This window comes from Excalfactoria chinensis, chromosome 4, assembly GCF_039878825.1.
Source record: "Excalfactoria chinensis isolate bCotChi1 chromosome 4, bCotChi1.hap2, whole genome shotgun sequence".
Taxonomy (NCBI): domain Eukaryota; kingdom Metazoa; phylum Chordata; class Aves; order Galliformes; family Phasianidae; genus Excalfactoria; species Excalfactoria chinensis.
This window is the reverse complement of record NC_092828.1, coordinates 28,795,683-28,814,064: the sequence shown is the minus strand read 5'-3', so window position 1 is coordinate 28,814,064 and position 18,382 is coordinate 28,795,683. Positions and strand designations below refer to the sequence as shown.

At 36.7% G+C, this 18,382-nt stretch overlaps 1 protein-coding gene across 32 annotated transcripts in view; it reads right to left on the bottom strand.

Annotated features, from left to right (window-relative positions):
* Positions 1 to 18,382, bottom strand: part of SORBS2 (sorbin and SH3 domain containing 2) — a 137,339-nt gene that overhangs the window by 109,540 nt on the left and 9,417 nt on the right. For all 32 annotated transcript variants that reach the window (XM_072335955.1, XM_072335976.1, XM_072335954.1 and 29 more), the window contains exon 2: positions 7,559 to 7,682. The gene's annotated coding sequence lies outside the window, so the exon portion shown is untranslated. The remainder of the gene's footprint in view (positions 1 to 7,558; positions 7,683 to 18,382) is intronic.

Genomic DNA, 18,382 nt, shown 5'->3' with positions numbered 1-18,382 from the left:
TTCTCCATATTCTTCTGTAGCTATGTCCCTTAGAACCATGTACAAATCCAGTGAAATTACAATTAGCTCACTCTGTCTTGTAAATGAGGAATTGGATTTTGAAATGTAATTAAGCTCCATATTTTGCCTAGAAAGAATGTGCTGGATTTCTGTCACAAAACATGTTTGGAATAAATAGTAAAATCAAAAACATCCCAGAGATGACATATAGCAGTTTAAATTCCTTGCTTATTCCAGACACAAAAGAGGGTATGACTGGACTGCAATTCCATGCAGTCCCAACACAGTGTTGACTGCTTTGCCTGCATAGAAGCACTGGTGTCAAATAAACTAAAGCCTTTAATTGACTTAATTCAGACCCAATACATATGTTCTGATAACAGTTTATGATCATGACTCACCTGGATTAAACTGAAAATAGCAGCCTAGGTATGTGTATGCTGTTATCTATTTTTGGCTTGACCATTTCCCCACACTCTGTTTACAGTCAAAACTATACATTAGTAAAGAGATGTAATCTATGCCTAGTAATTCTTAGTGTCTAGTTCAAAATAACATGCTCTCATCATTCCTTGCTTCTACACAGAATAGAACATTTTACTGTAATTGAAGTATGTACACTATAGAAAGAAAATAATCACATAGTGAGTTTTATCTGAGTCAGCATGAAAAGCAATGACACTGGGTCAGTAACAGCAGAAATATTTAAGAAGTTCTGAACTGACTGAATCTGGTCTATGACTGGCATGTCATAGTTTGTAATAATACCACCGCTACACATGAAGAGCCAAGCCTGCTATCAAGATCTAAACTGAGTAGCCTTACACTGAATTTTGAGTTTATTTGTCCACTTGCCCAAAGCAGAATGCTGATCTGGAGGGTCACTAAAAATCTATGATTGACTACAAGCACCAGTCGCTCTCAGTGCCAGGGCTAACATCACCACTTGCTTGATACTGTTTAAGCAATGCATAACAGTTTTCTTTGTTCCTCAGTTTCATAGCAGTGAGGGATATTTGTATACTACTATGTGTTTGCAGTAATAATTTCTGTTTTATATAGGTGAAACAAAAATTTCTGTATCATTTGAACAGCTATGCCAGAATCAATACATTTCCATCAACTCAGTGCATGTAGTAGATGTAATCATTACTGCTCGTTATGCAACTTAATGAAATTTTAATCCATGTAATTATTTTTTTTCTCGCTTGAGAAAGACAGCTACTGCTGTGACTTTTCAGAAAGGAATTAGAAAGCAATTTACAACTGTTAAGCATTACAATGTGTCACATGCAATGAAACATGAAAAGTATTCAATAGTTGTGAAAACAATTGTGAGATACTGTAGTTAACAAGGGAAATGAAAAGAGGAAGATTTATGAGCAGAAAGATTGTCCAAAATGTCAATGAATAGATAGGGCGCATACACTTTATGCAGGGTGCTGTGTTGTTCTCTTAAGATTTCTTTTTCTGTTCACTGTGGAACACAGCGTATCACTACTGTGCACGATAACTCACTTGGATATAATAGCTTCTATGTAATTTGAATAAATGCATAAGAGCAAGTGTCAAACTGAAAGGGAGAGGAAATTAAAAACTGAGTAAAAACAAAAATATCTTTCAGTGCCCACAGTGTCAGAATCAGAGATATTATTTATGGGGAATTCAGCTTTATATTTTTCCAATATTACTGCTGCCATATAAAGATGCAGTCTTTGCAGAAAAAGATGCTCATTTTAAAGCCAGCCTCCTTTCTCTTTGGTGAGGAGCATGTGATCAAGGGAAGCACAACTTTGACTACAGAAACAGAAAAAACAAACCCAGAAACCTCTAAAGAAAAACAAATTCAGACTTTTCCAATCGGTGTGGCAATTTATGCAAAAGCAGAAGGATAACTTTGAGTTCATACAAAACAGGGAAGTAACATTTAAATTAACTGACCAGAAATGTAGAAGTTTCCAACAATGAATACTCAAGACTATTCTGTAAATCCATAGTAGCAGCTGTTAGAGAAAAAAGGTCCATTCTGGTTTTTCAGATTAATTGCCAGATAGGTATTATTTTATGAATAAATATTTTAGAATAAGCTGTTCAAGCAGCTGACTCATATGCCTTTCCAGCTTACATTGTTGTTTGTTGACCTGAAAAGGCTTTACTCAAAGGAGCCAAGATTTCCACTAGAGACAGTGGAACTCCAATAAACTTCTTGACTGAACATATACAATTGCCAAGTATAAACTTTAAAAATTAAAGCTGTATTTTGGTGCAGGATTTGTTCAGAATCTGGTTAGAAGTCTGTTCTTGGTTCATTTCAGTCTCTCTAGACATTCCTTATTACTACTACATGAATTTTAATACATATCTGCACAGACACAAATGTTTCTTGATCAATCATTTGGTTTTATAAGCAAATATTTGGCACAGCTGACTACAGAAACTTAGGCACTGTAAATCATTTGGATGAGACTTCCAAGATCACAGGATGACAGATCAACACCATGCTGACCTGCCGCCTGTCACTTAACTGTTTTGTTATAAAACCACTATGCAATCAGCTGTTACAAAGCAACAAGCCACACAATTATTTCCAAGTCAGGGGATTTGTGTTTATTCAATTTACATAAAGGAGGGAAATTCAGTTTGAAGTTAGAGGGCAGTGCATCACAACCTTTGCCACTAGCATACACAAGCCTCATGGGGCATCAAGTTCTAGGCTTGAAAGCAGCTCAGCACTGCGCATTCGCAGCACATGTATACACTTTTGAAGAGTTTAGATATGTTCATCTAGATACATTTTTGAGATTTTCAATTCCAAACTTTTTTTTCCTGACCTTCTCTTCTCTCAAATGGCCCTCTATGGGTGGTGTTTTTCTGGAAGTATCAGCCTTGAGATGCTAAATCTGAATTTCAATTCAAACAGTAGATCAAAAGCAACACTTCTTCAATTTTAATAATATATTCATTTCATGCGAAGCCATTACAGTACAATATTCTGCGTGAATGTATCACTGTTAGTTACTCCAGGAGATACCAATATGAAGTGACAATCTAGCTTTAAACATTTAATTCCTACACTGGAAGTAGGTTTCTAGACTATGGTTATTTTTATTTTTAATATTTTAAGAAAGGTTTTACAAATACATTCAGTATTTGATTAATTCTGCTTCCAGAATGCTAAGGCCAGTTTTATCCATTGCTTTTCACAAAGTCAGAAGCAGTCTCTGAATATGCTTGAATGTTCCCAAACTCTAAACCATATTAATAAGCTTAAAATACTCACTACATCTCCTCATTTTCAACAAAGTTTAAAGTTTCGTTCTCTGTTTTAAATTATTACTTTGGATTAGAGCTGTAATTTTTCAGAAATCAACCATCAGCCTTCCTCTTCAACACTTAAAATCTTTGTTCAGTGCAGAGCCCAAATGAGATGTAGAAACCAAAAGGCAACTTTACACCATTTGGAGGTTCATTGGACTGTGACAGCAAGTTCCTACTGCCTTTATTTGGTTAACAAACCTTGAAGAAAGTTTCTACATATTGAACACTGTTCCTTGAAGGCAACAAAAACCACAGAAAGAAATAAGTCTACTGATAGGAACTCAACAGCACTGAAAGTCTTGGAGTTATGAACACAGAAAAACTGGGCCTCTATGTTTACTGCTTTTCAGATAAGTTCTTCCATGTGGGCAACAGAGCTTATCTTCCTTTTCTTGTTTCCTCTGCTTCCTTTCTTACCAGGGAGGTAAATAAGCTAGGAACCCTACTATCTCTGCTGTCCTCTCTTCAATTTTTTAACTCTCCAGCCTGCAGAGGAAAGATCTGCTGCTTTCCACAAGATCCAAGAACTGACAGAGATTTTGGGTCACATGCAGTGAATCCAGCTGAACAAGGATAGAGCCACTAACACATTTGTCACCTATCTAGGTTAGTTTTTTTTTGTTGTTGTTTTTTGTGATTTTTGGGCACAGATTAGGGAAGACATATATAAGTATATAAGAGTTTTCTTTAAAACAAAAACAGCCTATCTAGTTGTGCTTTTAAATAAACAATTCTGAATTATTTCAATAGGGGAGGAAAAAAGCCTTTCTGTGGAACAAGTGATTAGCAGTCGCAAGACTCAAGGAAGCCTAAGTTCTCAAGTTGCCTCCTGTAATAAAGAAGACATAGCCTTCTAAACAGCATTAAACATTTAGGAATGTAAGCCACTAATGAAACATACTAATTCTTAAGCCACTAATATACAGAGACAAATGAAGTCCTACACACAAACATAAGCAGGCAATGTCTTATGTGAGATTAAAGCATACTTATTAGATGTATGGTTAAGTGCCTACTTAGAAAGAGAGAGAGTATAAGCACATTTATCTTTGTAGTGCAAGCACACAGGTAGCTAAACAATGCTGTTCCCTACTATGTACCATACTACTTCATTATTACCAATCAATACTGTTCAAATACAAAGTCAAATAAAATTGAAAGCTCAAGGCAGAACTGAAAATTAAATCACTTCTGTTTGGGTTAAACGCAAAGAAAGAATCTGCTTCTCATTGGCAACTTTTAGTTCTTTTCTTTCTTTTTTTTTAATGATAAAAAATGAATAGTATTGAGGTTAAACTGGAAAAATGCTCGTCTCAAAAGAGAACTTTTTTTAGGGAGGTTAAGTAACAAAGTGCTTCAATATCGTGGTTAAAAATTAGTAACCCTGACACAAGATGCTTACTGTTATACTTAATTATTAGTGATTAATTTTATCCTCTTCCTTAAACCACAGATTAGTGATGATAAGCACAGGCTATTGTAAGAAACTGGGAATCCTGCTGGATCCTAGCTCACATAGATCTATCAAAAGATCAGAAGAATTGCTGTTTGTTGTTTTTTTTTTTTTGTTTGTTTGTTTGTTTTCTCCCTGCAGACAGGAGACAACCAATGTGCCAGGAAGCCATTGAAATCACACTCCTCTATAGAAGCTAGCAAGGTACAGAATGACACATAAGTCCAGTGCAGAAACAAGTGCTGGGTCTCACATAAGCACATATACTCTCTCAGGTGTTTCCAAATGTATATATCCCCAAGCCAAGACAAATATAAGGAAGTGGCATTTGCAAGGTGGCCTATCATTCAGATTAATTTTCCTTATCATCAGATTTTGCTCTCCAGTTTTCAAAAACACTTTTAATCTTCTCTGGTATAGTCACATATGAAATCCATGCAATTTGAACTTGCACCCCTTCGAAATTCTGCTCTCAGATCAGAAACTAGGTAGATTGGATACCATAAAATCCAGTTGCCACTAATAAAAGAATTGAACTTAGACCACTCCATGAAAGCAACACTGACACTTTGTGAATAAGCAGTATATTAATCTAAGATCTTTATCAGCACCATTTCTTGAAATAACAGCTCAAGTAAAACTGCATAATTTAGGTTGGGAAACTTTTTCACTGACAAGAAGGAAACACTTTCTGAGATTCTCTTTGATCAAATAGGTCTATCATATAAAGCTTATAAACACACTTGCTTCCCACCCCTCTATTTAAAATTACAAAAACAGTAAGGACAGAGCATATTTATTTATGTAATCTAAATTATTGAAAGTCAACCTTTATTCTTCATACACAAAGAACTACCAGTGCTAGGCAGTTCCAGACCTAAAGTGTTCATTTGGACCATATAATTAAATAAATTCTTGTATTTGCATTTTTCATTTTATTTTTTTTTTCCCAATGTATTTGACACCACCTTTGGGAAGTGAACAAAGACATACTGTCAAAAGCAGAAACCTGCACAAAATGTTACTGTTTGTTTCCCATGAATGCAGAGGTACACTTAAGCAAAGAAAGAAATTCCATTGCTCTCTTGAGATTTACTCTCCCCTTAGTTGAATTTAGTGCCAAGTTCACTCATCTAAAATTTGGGTTATGTCAATATGCCAAATAAAAGTTTCTGTATGTCAGTTCAGTTACTCAGTCAAAAATTAAATACCAAACAAAAGCAAGGTCTTGTATTGCGACTTTAAGGTAATGCGAAGTCAAAAGTGACTTTTCATAACACATCCTGCACCCTTACTTTACACCATTCAAGTACTGGCTTTGACTTCAACATCTGCTACTCTAAGGAAGACAAAGCAGAATGTAATCCAGGATTCTCATATGAGAATAAAACTTTCCTGCAATGAACTCAACCAAATTTGTTTTTACTATTTTTGAAGAGCTGTCAAAGAAAATTCCTACTTCACACAAATTTCTGTATTTCTAAATATATATACATATGTATATGTATGTATGTCACATGAAATGTATATGTAAACTTCATAATTTCTCTTTTTGTCCAGGATCATGTATTCTATTAAAATATAAATAAAGTAGAAAATCTTCAAAGAAATTTTATGTAAGAACTCTGATCTGTTTTTTTCTTTTCCTATTAAAATAAAATGCAGAATTGGTGGTTTGCATTAAATGTAGAACTACTTTTAAATATGACTTGGCTTTTAGGATGTTTTTGAAATTAACTTCAGATCAACAGCAAAGCCTGAAAAATGAACTATGGAGAACTAGAACATGCAGTATGCAAGAACATAGTAATTGTGGTAAACCAAAGGGCCAGTATTTGTGATCAGATGGACTGGGTATTTCTGGACAATATGACTGATCAGATTGCACAGGCTGTCATTTATGCTAGGCAACTTCTTAAAGCCATAGCATTGAGAAAAAAAAACAACAAACAAACCACTTTTGCTCTTCAGAAATTTTCTTTGTTTGAATCACTAAGTACAGTGAAAATAGAAGATAAATGACAAAACCAACTTTGTTTTGTTTAGATTGTGCTCTATTAACACTCCACAATCCAAGAGAAAAAGATTTCAAGCAGTAGAGTTAAAAAGTGAAGAAACCATGTAAACCACCCCCCCCCCCCCCGCCCCTCCCCCCCCCCCCAAAAAAAAATAACACCACAACACAGAATGGAACAGTTACAGAACTATATTAACCAATTAATAACTGACAAGTATGTTTGCTAACCTATGACATAGGTGCATGCTACCAAGAAAAATACATTATTCCATCAATAACATGAACCTATTTCATCTATTTACATGAAATTTAACCTGCAAGCAATGAGTCATGAATGAATTGCTGGCAAAGTTATTTCTGAAATCTGACTTAAAACAAAGCAATACACTTTGTAATAAAAAATTCTCAAGTTCATTCTCTAAGTATCCAAACATCCGAACAGGTAAAGAATTTCAAGAAAGAAAAATAACTAATTCTGCTTTAAAATACTAAACTATCATAAAATAAGAAATTGAGAACGAACTACCAGATCAACAAAAATTACAAATTCAGTTATTCCAAAGCATCCTATGGACTCATAAGGTAGTATTTTCAAGTCTGCAAAAGCAGCACAGTAATGCCTTCATAGAGGTCTTCACACTTCTGTACATACTGAATGTATAACTATTAACAAACAGAAGCTGATTTTCTCTGAACACTAATCAGAAACTCAAGAATGCAAGTCATAAGAACAGGAGGAAGGACAAATCCTTAAGAAAAATATGACTTACCAGACAGACAAGTTTAGTTGCGTCTCAAGTGCAGAGGAAGTAAGGACTTTCTGTATATGTAGATCTTGTTTATTTAGCCCTTTATGAAGGTTTCTCTCAAGAAATTAAACTCATATGCAAGAGTCTGCAAGGAAAAGAGAAAGAAAGAAGCTGAACTGCTGGCTGTTTCTCTTCAAAGCACATTTGAGCTATTTTCAGCAGCATTGGGCTTGCCTACAATCAAAATGAAAATGCAGTACAGAAGAACCAGACTACCAACCCAAGCTAAAAAAATTAAGAAATTCATGGCAAAAACCTTTGTTCGTTGTCCAAATTTTATTTAAAGAAACAGAAGGGGTAGGGAAGAAGCACTGCGGATAATTAAGAAAAATACTGTTAAAAACAAGAGTTGGAGCCTTGAAGACTATTACCTCAGGAAATAAATAACTGTGCCTTTTTTTTTAATTTTAAAATGTATATCTTGAGTTTAGTTAGCTCTAAAGTTGCTTTGCCTTCTTTATACAGAGGTTCATCTGAGAAGAATGTACTTCTATTTTCCTTTAAGTGCATTATATCTGGCTAGCATAAACATCTGAGGAGAAGAGTTTACTAAGATTGAAGCCAGAAGTTTGTTTCTGGTTTTCAGCTTAAATTTCCAGTATCAGCACTAGTGCTATTCTGAAAGCTTAGTGACCTGAAGCTGCTGGCACTCCTTGGGACATTCGGTGACATAACAAAGATCTCCCTTCTTCCTTCTACCACACCCCCAAACAACCATCTGAAATTCCCATTGTGCAAAAATACTGGAAATTAATATGAAAGACCACAAAGAGATTAAAAGTCAGAGTATATACAGAATCACAGAATTGTAGGGGTTGGAAGGGACCTCTAGAGATCATCGAGTCCAACCCTCTGCCAAAGCAGGTTCCCTGCACCAGGTCGCACAGGTAGGCGTCCAAGCAGGACTTGAATATCTCCAGAGAAGAAGACTCCACAATCCCCCTGGGCAGCCTGCTCCAGTGCACTGTCATCCTGACTGTAAAAAAGTTCTTGCTCACATTCGTGTGGAACTTCCAATGTTCCAGCTTATGTCGATTTCCCCTTGTCCTGTCTCCAAATACCACTGAAAAGAGACTGCCCCCCTCAGCTTTGGCCCCCACACCTCAGATATTTATAAACCTGGATTAAGCAGGGAAGAGGATCACCGAGTCCAACTCCTGGCTTCACAAAGCACCACATAAAATTCAAACACTACATCCAAATGCTTCCTGAACTCCAGCAGCTTGGGGCTGTGAACACTGTCCTAGGGAGCCTGTTCTTCTGCCTGACCACACTCTGGTGAAGAATCTTTTCCTGACACCCAAACTGACCCTCCCCTCAGTCTCCTTTTCTCTGGGCTAAAAACGTCAAGGGACCTCAGTTGCAGCTCATCATACAAACATATTTTTCTCTCTCCCTTCACAATTTTTGCAGCCCTCCTTTGGAGACTCTAACAGAGTTATGTCCTTCATACACTGTGGTGCCCCAAACCACAGATAATGTTCAAAGCAAGCCTGAGTAGTGCAGAGCAGAGTGGAACAGTCCCTTCCCTTGTTCTAGCAAGGCTAGGTGTGATGAACCCCAGGATACAGTTGGTCCTTTTGACTGCTGACTCAGATTCAACTTGTCATTCAGAACCACCAGAACCCTTCCTTTGGATGTTACTCTCCAGCCTGTCATCCCCCAGTCTGTACATATATATCCACGGTTGCCTCATCACAAGCGCAGAATCCAGCACTTGCTCTTGTGAATTTTTTTTTGCAGCTGGTATCTGCTCAGCCCCATAAGATGTCAATATCTCTCTGCAGACCCTTTCTATCCTCAAGGGAGACAACAGGTCCTCCCAGTTTCATGTTGCCCACAGACTAACTTACTATACTTTTAACTTCTGCTTCCAAGTTATTGATGAAAACTCTGAAGAGAACTGTTCCCAAAATAGAGACCTGCAGAACTCCACTTGTGACTGACCTCCAGTCACAAGTGATGTAACCCCATTTACCCTAATCATTTCAGCCCCATGCATCAGCCAGCTGTTCACCTACTGCATTCCATATTTGTCTAGCTGCATGCTGGACATTTTGCCCAGAAGGATAAAGTGAGAAACAGTATCGAAAGCCTTACCAAAATCCCCAAATACATCAACTGGTTTTCCTTTGTCAACTAGGTGAGTGACCCTGTACTAAAAGGAAATTAGATTAAATTAGATTTAAAGAGGACTATCCCACCACACCTATACTTGCTGCAACCAATGACTGCATTGACCTTTAGGTGTTTCAGTAACTCCCAGAATAATCTCCATAATTTCACCAGGCACTGAAGCAAGTCTGAAAGGCCTGCAATTACCAGCATCTTCCTTCTTGCCCTTCATTAAATCTGGGGCAACATTTACTAGCTTCCAGTCAACTGGGACCTCTCCTGACTCCCAAGACTGCTGAAAAATAACTGAGAGAAGCTTCACAATTATATCAGCCAGTTCTTCAAGTACCCTAGGATGAATTCCGTTGGGCTGCATGGACTTATGCATTTAGTTGGACCAGCAAATCCCACACAAGTTTGGTGTTGGTTGGTAGTTTATCATTACCACAGTCATAGTCCTCCAACTCCAGAGCCTATAATCAGTGTCAAAGACAGAGACTAAGAAAGAATCAAACATTTCTGTTTCACCTGCTGATTACTTTGAAGTTTCAGACAACATAAGTAAGTCAGTGAAAAACTACCATTTAACTGTTGGGAACTTTTTGTTACAGAAAGAATGCCCTCTATCTTTATCAGCAATTGTGACAGACAAAACTGACACTGCTTCATCAGAACAACTCTTCATATATGTCCACACTTTTAAGTACTGTCACCAAAAAGTTTGTAACTTTTCTTTGAACAAAACGAACAAAATTTGAAGTTACTCTCTACTCAAAACCTAAAACAGTCTGGTGTGGCAGAAATTTTAAAGATTTCATTAAATACTGATCTTCCAATCGTATTCTACTTAGCCAAGTAGATTCATTAGAAAACATTTTAGAAGTCACCTTAATGCTTAATTTATTTCTGAAGAGTAACTATTTGAAAGTTAAACAGATGCCTTAAGTAGGATGCCAGACACAGGCTATTCAAACTACTTAAGCAATAAAGCAATGCTTATTGCTAAAAAGAAGCAGAAATAAGCATATTTGTTCCTGAAGACTTGTAAAAAAGATAACAGTGAAATAAGCAGTCAAGTGTGAAAAAAAAAAAAAAAAAAAAGCATAAATTATCTTTTTTATTAGCTCAGGAAAATCCCAACCATTTGATCCCAACCATTTTGTATAGTATTGTTGTAGTTAAGAGCCACTACAACAACAGAAAAAATGCACCCACCTAATACTAAATACCAGCCTGACATATTAATCATTATTGTTATTTTATTCCACATGGCTAGTTTAGGACTGTTATTTTACCACAAATCTAATTCACAGAAGTTAAAAAGCTCAGTTTATATTTAACTTGAGATTGATGAATAAAGACTTAAGGGCTCCAGCAGCTTAAGTTTTAGACAACGTATGATTGCATGAGCTACAGCCAGCTTGAGAGTTGTAATGATCAGGTAGAAAATACAGTACAGTTTAAGTTAACTACATGATTTATACATAACAAAACAGTTATGTATGTATGTATGTGTGTAGAGCCAGAAACTACTTAGCCTTACTGTCCTTGTTGCTTTAATATGGTAGTTACAAGCAAAGCCAACAAATACTTGTATGGTGAATTCTATTACTATGCAAATGTGAAAATAGAAGAATGTGTTCAAATCATTATCAGAAATATCAATTCAGTACCAAATAAATGCAATACATGATGCCTTACAGTGCAGTACTTCTTTTCTGAAGCATCTTCTCCGGATAGTGATTTACCACTAGTACTTAACTCATTTTAGTACCTCGTTTACTCATACACTCTCTGCAACTTGTTTTGCTTAAATGATTTGTTATTATTATTTATAGCACCTAATAAACATGGCAAAATAATACCGTCTAGTTCTCAAGTAAATCTAATTATCTACAAGTTTATTACTAAAACAAGCTCGTCACCATTACCAAGATTATCACCTTAAACTTTTTAAAGGATAACAACAATCATATTTCCCATTTTATAGCCATCAGAAATACCAAATTTAACATTTAACAACATTTCTTTAGTGTCACACTGCCACAATTTAATTGATGCTTGGCATTAAACAATCAAATATGAGCAAGAAGTGTTTAGCACACACTGCTACTGTAGGCACTTTGTTCAGGTCCCTACAAACTCCACAACTAGGCTTCACTGGTCAGAGTTCTGTTAAACTGAAAGATGAGAGATGAAAAATTGTTCAACGTGCTCATGGACAGAGCAGACTAGATGCTCTCTAGAGGTCCCTTCCAGCCCCTACAATTCTGTGATTCTCTACTTCATAGATTCATATATAAGAAATCTTGATTTTCACTGGGTTCCTAGATCTACCTTCAACACAACACATGGTTGTACATACTAACTATGCAGGTGAATTTATACTGTATACAACCACACGTAATTTCTTCATTCTTTATATTACTTTATACATGTTCTTATTCTGATCTTGTAATAGTTATGGAATATATTCTAGTACTGAGATAATGTACAGGAGTGAATTTCACATTAACTGCCCCAGGTAGAAAGACAAACAGCCATGTTTCTTGAATTTGAATTTAACACTAGAGAATGCAGGAAAACACACATGAATTGTGTATCACTTTTTAGAGGGTATATTCAGTGGTCTAGAGATGACTTTCATCTCTGAAATTAGCATTTCCCAGATTCATTATTTATTTAACGGAAGTGTTTTAATGATAACTCATACATTTGAGAGACGTGCATCAAGAAATCAAGCATGAAAAATCATGCTCTCACTCTTGATTAATACTATCTGAAGTTTGTGCAAAATGGCAGATGTTTCATGAAGAGTTGTCTCAGCTGTTTTCTCCAGAATAGATCTACAATCTCTCTAGAAAGATACCTTATGTCTTCAGTGATATTCAGTTCTCATTTTTATATTTGCAATTTAAGCCCACTGTCCTCCCTTGCACTCATGATTTTAATAAAATACTGACTGACGATTGAAAAGATGATATAAGACCATAGTCCCTACCTACATTTCTGTGGAAGGTGTTTTGTAAGTAAGGAATTTCGCTATTATAGTAAGCTGAGTTTACTACACACCCCACATTTAGTTTTTTATATCCAAGAACCCTAAAAAACTTTGTGTTTGAAATGTTTGCAGTTTTTCAATGTTTAATATTGAACAATAGAATACTGAATTCTTTAAAAATTAAAATACCTTTAACTGCAAACCAATATAGTATAATATAAGGAGACTCAAGCAAAATGAAATCATACTCATTTCAAATAAATGATTAAAAGCACATTATCCAAAGACATAGAGCCTCTTCTTGGTCATATGTTGTAATTCTTGTGTCAGTTTCATACCATATTACTGCTTTCCTAATGAGGTAACAAGTACTACTTTGACTGCAGCTACTGCTGTTAAATTAGATGTAAGGAACAACATGCCTGCTAAGAGCATTATTTCATTAGTAAAACTAACTTCCCCTGTTCCATGAGTAAACAGCTAAAAACACATGGGGAAATCAATATGAGAAGGCCTTTTTCGGGAAATAGAGAACAGAAGCCTATTGTTTATCTTGCTCTCAGCATATGCTGCTAATACATTGTTTCAAGAACCTTATACAAGGTCATTTGTCTTTCAAAATCATTTTCCACTGAAACATGTTCAGCTACTGTATAAATTTGTGGAGTCTTTTTTAGAGGAAGCTGGTAGTTTATCTATAAAGCCAAGAACTCAGGTATATATATATATATATATATATATGAGCAAGGAGTTTACACCTGAAAAGCTCATTACAACTTATACACTCAAATGACTGGGTTTGTTTTACCAAATACTCACATTAATTTTTTGAGCCCAAATCCAATGTTACAAAACAACAACAGCCAGTTTAGCTATATCAAATGCAAGAAACAGACTATTTAGCCTAAAGATAGTCTAGGAGAAAGCAAAGTTTGAATAACAGTCTCTCCTCCAGTTATGCTGAAACATTAACACCCATAGACAAGAACATGTCCCTCTCTCAATGTAGCAATGCCACCACTATGAAGTTCTGCCTGCTCCTGTGCATGACTGCCTCTCTCAGGCTTAAGTTAGCTGGTCTAAGAAATCAGAAGAAATTCATGAAAGACAGGCAAGATCCAATGCCCTCCTTTTCTTTCACAAAGCTTTATGATACAGAACATCACGAGGCCTAATGACATTTAGTTCTTTCTTAAACAGCCAGATAATAGCCAGGCCAGCTTTACACATCCACATTCTGAATTAAGTTTCTGTTTCAATTACTGTGACTAAACTCATCCAGGAATTTAAGCTTCTCAATAATTAACACAATGGTGTTCAGAAAACTTGCAAAGCTGTCAATTTTGTTAAGAAAAAAAGAGAACTACATTATAAGTGGTCCAAGTTTTACCAAGCAAGCAATTTTAACATTTTCTGCTACTCACAGCATAGAAAGTAGAGGAAAGCAGACCTAGTACAATCAAAGTTTTTAGGGTCTGAATGCCAGGGGGAAGGGAATTATAGTTAAACAAAAAACCTCACACTAGAAGTCAATGAAGCAGTTTTGAAAAGCAGTGGTGAGAGCCATCTTTCCTTAACTGTTCCATTAGTCAGTTTATCCACTGTGCTACTACAATCCACTTAATTGCAAACACAAATGCATGTGTGCAAAGACCTAAAGACATAAGCACTTGTGAAAAGCTCTGAAGGCTTCCGGCTGCAGGTAGATTACACTTCAGTGTTCTAGAACACAAACTAATACTGGCAGAAGCTTGATAATTTTACTCATGTGGTACTTTCAAGAGTCTGTGTTCAAAAGCAATATCTGGTTTTCAGCAAGACCCAACATTTACATTTAGTTTTCTTACTTCTGATTTAAACATACTGACATCATAAAAATGACTGAAGTCAGCCAAAGCTCACTGACATACAATTGCTTCAGATCCAACTCTGTGCGGCTCAGTTTTTGCAGAGCTGTGACAGTTACTGATCCCTAAGGCTGCACAGCCAACAGTTATTCCAGAAGCCCAGGTGTATGCCACCTTTAGACTGAAGCCACTTGGATCTACCCTGTGTCTACCTTTGCTTATTTTCAGGTTGTTTAAAGCTGAGAAAAGATGCTGCCAAATTGCCTGAGCTCATCAAGTGATCTCCTGCTCCCAAGAACTTCAGGAATGTTGTTACCAAAACCTCAAATAAGAACTACAAGCAATTAAAGCAATGGAAGAATTATTGCACCCACCAGTACAATGGGCTGAAACAGATCTATCCCAATACTGGTTCTTTATAAAGACCATTGATATCATGACCTCCTTCAGCAGGAACATTACTGAATGGACCACGGGAAATGGTAGCAAGCACAGGCAGGCTTGTCCACACTTTTCTGGGAGGTAGGCTCCAGTGCACACCAGCAGCTGAACAGGGATCTGCCTAGATATGCCATGCCTGAGAGCATCAAGGCCAGAGGACAAATACTGCAGTTTCTAGTGGTGTGCTTTTCCTCAGTCTGTTCCACAGTCTGGCAGATCTTGATGTAAACTTGAACTCACCTTGTGACACATGCTTTTTACTCAGACTACATACCCTTATGCTTTTGTCTGAGCTGTTTCTATAGATTGATTCTGAAGTGACTTTTGCAGTGACAGGCTGCTCACAAAGAGTGTGAAAACAGATCTGGCTTATACAAAGCAGGCAATATCAGCTTGTGAGAAGTTACAAACCATTTTGACTTTGGGCAGTATCCAAAGCAGCAGACAAAATTTGAGTCAATGCTCCTATAATCCCGTATGCCATGAAAGACTTAAAGAGAGATCTTTAGGTCATTTTGTCCATCTGCTTCACAACAGCAAAATTAACAGAATGCATATAATTCCTGACAGACACAATTCAACTGTTTCAGAAGGCATCCAACAAAAAAGATACCTCAGCTTCTATAGACACTCCACCAAATGGTGTCCTTTACTGTAATTTAAGCTTGAAATGCTGCTGAAATACATCTGAAATGATCTGCTGTTCAGGTGATGTAGTAGAATCAAGTTCAAATTCCAAATGTGCTCATTAAAAAGAAGCACGCCCAGATCTACCCAGTGCCAGCATCTTAACATTTCATAGTCTACTGGCTTCAGAACAAATTTGAGGGCTTTATGGGTAACCATAGCTATCAGAGAGGTTTAACCAATACAAGATGACAAAGAGGACTTAAAGAAAATAGAGCCAGACTGAGGTTCAGTTCAAAATCTCTTATATCATCAGAAATCACCTTATTCAAGAGTACAGCTGAATCCTTGCTTTCTTGAAAGGTGCCATGGCTCCCCAGCCCATGACTATGAAGCTGGTTTTGTGGTCAGACTGAAGTGTTTATATGTTTTTCTGTTGATCTCTGATCACAATCAAACTACATGTCACTCTTAAACTTCTAGTAAATTAGGAGTGATCTGCTTATCTTAGCTAGCAACACCATGCCCTCAAGTCACTACGAAATTAAAAACAACCCTACGAATAGGCTTTAGCATATACAAAATCACTGGTACCACAGAGATGCAGACAATAGCTTCCTCATATTTTTCTTCCCACCCACACATCAGAAGGTAAAAGTAAACATTCAACATGTAAGTACACCTGAATTGGTTACACCAATATCATCAAAGGGCATGTAGAGCTGGATATTACTACGCAGCTGCATGCTCATACTGTCTTGAAAGACCAAGGCTACAGCATTTTATTAACTACATACAGGGACAGGGCTTGGAATTGTACTAGCAAACACCATCTCATTGTTGTGATGAGGAGGGGGTAGGCCTCTTCTCCCAGGCAACAAACAGGACCAGAGGACATGGCCACAAGTTGTATTAGATGAGCTTTAGACTGGACATACGAAGGAACTTTTTTTCTCAGAGAGTGGTCAGGCACTGGAATAGCTGCCCAGGGAGGTGGTGGAGTTGCCATCACTGGCAGTGTTCAAGAAGTGTCTGGATAGGGAGCTAGGAGATATGGTTTAGGGGTTTTCTGTAGGTATGGTAAAGGGAGGACAGTTGCACTAGATGATCTTATAGGTCCTTTCCAACCTTGTGACTCTATGATTCTATGATCTCATGTCCTAGAGAACTTTAAACCAATTTTTTTGGTTGAAAAAAATTGATAGCCCAAATACATTTTTTAAACTGATGCTTTCCACACGGTCCAAATAATTAGAGACTTGTAACTTTCTTGAGAGATGAGTTTTGCAAATGTCTTAGAGAAGAGGAATGACATAACAGCAGAAATCTTCTTAATGGTGTGTTGTTTTTCTTTTTGGTGCTGAATGCCTTGATTAATCTCCTATTCTGTATGATGTATAATGATTAACAGGAAGTCTCTACCCAGAAAATTGTTCAATTCCTGTTCAAGTCTTCATTTGAAAATAATTATTTCCCTAGAGTTGTGGCAGTTCCTCATACTGGCAGCTTGGAGTGAAAGGAAAACTTTGCTTCTAGGAAGTTCTTTAGCTTCCAAAGCTGAAGTTCTAGCAAAATGCCAACAATCCCCAGTAGATACTCTACAACCAAATTAGCCCTTGCCCACCAGGAGGATGACTCAGGAAATCAGTGCTAAGCTTCTGTTTGTTTTGCCTTCTTGTTAACAGAAGCACATTAAGTATGCAGTCATTTATCACATACTGCTTCAGTTCCTATTAAATGACAGTGAGGGCACTTTCACAGTTTTTATTTGCTATTTATGTTCCCTATAGTACCTTTAATTGTTGAACACACTATTCACTTGAAACATTTGTTTGAGCTATATCCATGATTCTCCTAGCTGGGCAAACACAAGTTCATGTTTGATGTGTATAAGGTGATGCAAGACACTACAGCTGCAGTGCTAGTTGCTCAATGCTGACTTATCTGCAGGCCTCCACTCATTTTTTGCTAACAGAGCTAGACCCTTGTTTAAGTGGCAACTACAGAAATGACAGAGAGTATTTGAGGATGATATGCAAATGATTTTTTGGAAGGATTTTCCTAATTTTCCTTCCTCAGCACACTTTCATTACTGATCAGTAATGAATGCTAGTAATTAATAAAGAATTCAGAACTGCAGCTATGTTTTTCACCACGGGTATTCTCCCTGTGAAGAAAAATTCTTCAATGATGTAGCTGCTGAACAGACACAAATCTAAAGTAACACTTTCTTGCTATCTCAGATTTTGGTAGCCAGTACTAACAAAGTACATGGGCTACATATGCTTTTCAAGAGAAGCCATGCACACACCCTATGAAAACCAGACCTTACAAGATCCAAACAGACAGAACAAAGACCAGCACCAAAAAGGAAAACAGAGAAAAACTCTTGAGAACACTCTCAAACAGTAACAAATTGACAGTTAAAATTATATGATTATGCTTACTTTGCACTTCTGTATCATATCATGAACCTAAACCCATGGCAATTGAAGTTACAAGGAAGAAAGCTGAAGAGCAGAAATGAAAGTATTGATCTCACTCAGGCAGATCTTAAGGTATGTGAGAACTGGAAATAATAGTTAACAATCTAACATAGTTATTCCACAAAGTTGTACATTTATTAGGTAATTTCCTCTTTGAACAAAAAACATACGGAAATGTGGATTTCCCTTCCTAGAAACTGTTTACTTCCTGACAACTTTAACATCCTCTGTTTTTTTAAAGTCATCCACTTATTAATAATAAAAACTC